Source organism: Cynocephalus volans, chromosome X, assembly GCF_027409185.1.
Source record: "Cynocephalus volans isolate mCynVol1 chromosome X, mCynVol1.pri, whole genome shotgun sequence".
In the NCBI taxonomy this organism is placed as follows: Eukaryota; Metazoa; Chordata; class Mammalia; order Dermoptera; family Cynocephalidae; genus Cynocephalus; species Cynocephalus volans.
This window is the reverse complement of record NC_084478.1, coordinates 142,651,009-142,654,129: the sequence shown is the minus strand read 5'-3', so window position 1 is coordinate 142,654,129 and position 3,121 is coordinate 142,651,009. Positions and strand designations below refer to the sequence as shown.

The 3,121-nt window shown below is 37.6% G+C and overlaps 1 non-coding gene across 1 annotated transcript; it reads right to left on the bottom strand.

The window, feature by feature from the left end:
• Positions 1–1,765: 1,765 nt before the first annotated feature.
• On the bottom strand, positions 1,766–1,837 carry LOC134368809 (small nucleolar RNA SNORD45). The gene has a single exon (XR_010022510.1). It is a non-coding gene; the product is annotated as a small nucleolar RNA SNORD45 (small nucleolar RNA).
• Positions 1,838–3,121: the final 1,284 nt, after the last annotated feature.

Genomic DNA, 3,121 nt, shown 5'->3' with positions numbered 1-3,121 from the left:
GAGAGAGAGCATCTGGCTGGTAGACTCTGGGTCACATCCCCACTACCTAGCTGTTGGTGGAGAGGGAGAGGGAATATCTACCTTCCATGTTTCTAGGGATTTGCTTCAAATCATCAGGGTGTTTGGATACTGAGCAATCAAAATTGTCAATTATAGTTGCTGATGTTTCTTGAGCACTAGCTATGTGCTAGGTGCCCAGACAACTGCTTTACATATATTATTTCATTTAATCCTTAAAACCTGTAAGCTGGCAACTATTATTATCCCATTTGATAGACAAGGAAGCTAAAGATGCCTTTGGTCACACAGCTAGCAAGTAAGGAGTGGAGCTGAGATTTGCTCCTGGCTCCATCTGACTCCAGAGCGAGCCTATGCTTGCACTTTTCCATTATGTTCCAGAGTGATCAAGAATGGCCAAAAATAAAACCATAAGCAATCTAGAAGAAAACAGGTGAATATCCCTCTGATCCTAAGAGTAGGAAAAGTTTTTCTAGGCATAAAGGTAAAAGAAGAAACAATACTGGACATGATAAATAGATTTGGCTATGTAAAAAATGTAAAACTTCTTGTTTTAAAATTAACACCATATAGCTCAGTTGGTTAGAGTGCAGTGTTATAACACCAAGGTCAAGGGTTCAGATCCCCATACTGGCCAGCCACCAAAGGAAAAAAAAAAAAAAAGAACACCACATTAGAGATGACAAATCAAGGCTAAAAGGAGAAAAAGAGAAAAAAAATGATACAATCAAAATTAAAAGGCAGACTGGCAAAAAGTACTTGCAATATGTGACAAAGTTTTGGTATCCTTGATATATAAAGAAGTCTTACAAATTCACAAGAAAAAGACAAACACCTCATTAGAAAACTAGGCAAAGTACATGAATCGACAATTCACAAAACAAGAAATACCAGTGTCTAATAAACTAGGAAAAACATTAAACACTACTACTGAAGTACAAATTCAAATACTGAGATAGCAACATAAAACTTTTTACCCAACTTGGAAAAAATGTATGTATACATTTCTATTTATTTTAATAATACTCAGTAAGAGTTTGGGGAAGCATGATTTAAAAATCAGTTTTATTGAGGGAGAATTTAGCTGCAATTAGCTGTGTCCATTTAAATCGTACAATTCAACGAGTTTTGACATATGTATCCACCCATGAAACTGCTGGCACAATCAAGATACAGAACTTATCCATCACCCCCAAAACTTTGCTTAGATGCTTCATTATATTTTCTCTGTTCCTCCACCTCTGTCTCCAGGCAATCATTGATCTGATTCTATCATTATCATTTCATTTGCATTTTCTAGGATTTTACACAATGGTATTATACATATTAAAAATATGAGGGTACTTCAAAAAGTTCATGGAAAGATTCATATTGTCTTTCAATTCTGTTTTTCCATGAACTTTTTGAAGTACCCTTGTGCATGCCAAAATTATATGATGACCAGCACTTGCTTCAAAAATAATCCATTGGCAGGGGGAAATGGGTGAGGATGTAGGTAAAATAAGATTGGGGTTTGCTATACTATTTTAATTTTTGTATGTGTTTGAAAATTTCCATCATAAAATTTTAATATGCATGCCTCTTGATCCAGTTGTATCTAAAATCAGATATGCACAAAGGATGTTAATAAGAAATTACATTTATAATAACAAAAAAGGTTAAGCAATCTAAATACCCATAAAAAGACTGGGTAAACAAATTAGGAGACATTCATTGAATGGAACACATGGAGTCTATTTTTTTCTTCAAGGTCTCAGTGTAATTTTAGAACTCACTTCAACTTTGGATTTAGCTACTACATGCTATCATATCATTGACCACACATGGAGTCTTTACAAATCATATTTTTGAAGAATATTTAATGACACTGGAAAATACAATATACATTCTATATGAAAAACACAGGTTACGAAACAGTCATATACAGCATGATTCCATTTTCATTTAAAATATGTAATAAATATAAATAAAATACTGAAATATTAATGGTGGTAAACTCTATGTGGTAGGATTACAAGTGATTTTTATGATCTTCATAGTTTCCTGTATTTTCAAAACTTCTACAACAAGCATGTAATACTTTTATAATATTTTTAATGGACGAAAATAGTTTTTCATTTCTCTTTGGTACTTGGCATTTTTCCAGATTATTTTCTCTTACATTGTCTTATTCTTAACCCCATGAAACCTATAGGACAGCTTTTATTATATTCCCATAGATCCAAAGTAGTATGTTTTCAGAACTAGATGGGATCTTAGAGATTAAGACTGATTCTCCCATTGTTTAGATGAGGAAACTGAGGATCAGAGAGGGGAAGTGACTTGCTTAACACCACACAGAAAATTAGCGTCAGAGCCAGGACTAGAAGTCAAGCCTCCCTCCCCCGCCCCAACCCCGCCCAGGCTGACTCCAGGGACCTTTCACTGCGTCATAGAACAAGGGATCCCAGTTAAACCCAGTTCCTGACAGGGACCATGACTAGACATTCTTGAATAGGATGCCCAAATAACAGACAACTGCCCTAACATTTAGTCCTAGCCGTAACCCTGGCTACAGAATGAAATCTCACCTTACTCCAGGCCCCAATGAACCCCTCAACTCCACACACAAACCAATCGCCCCAACCCTGGCCAGAGTCTGAATTTTTTTTTTTTTTTTTTTTTTGTGGCAGCTAGCTGGTGCAGGAATCCAAACCCTCGACCTTGGTGTTATAACACCACACTCTAACCAACTGAGCTAACCAGCCAGCCCAGAGTCTGAATTCTGATCAGTGTTGCACAATGAGCCCTTTCTCCACCCCCTAACCCCATCATACAAATCTGTATGGTTGAGAGGGGTATGGGCAGGATATGAGTGAATCAATATAATCTCCTCCTTTCAAGGGTCAAGGGTGGCAGTTTCTTATACGCAGGCAGGCACCTTTTAACTAGAAGGGCAAGGGCAAGTCCAGAGCTTCAACGGACCCTGCTGAGAGCCAGCGTTGGAACTTGGAGAGAGTCTAGTTTCTCTTACTCATCCATGTGGATATTCAGAACTGCAGACTGTTGGATCAGAAGGGCCAGGCCCAGAGGACTTTCCCTGGGTCCCCTGAGTTAGCTGAGG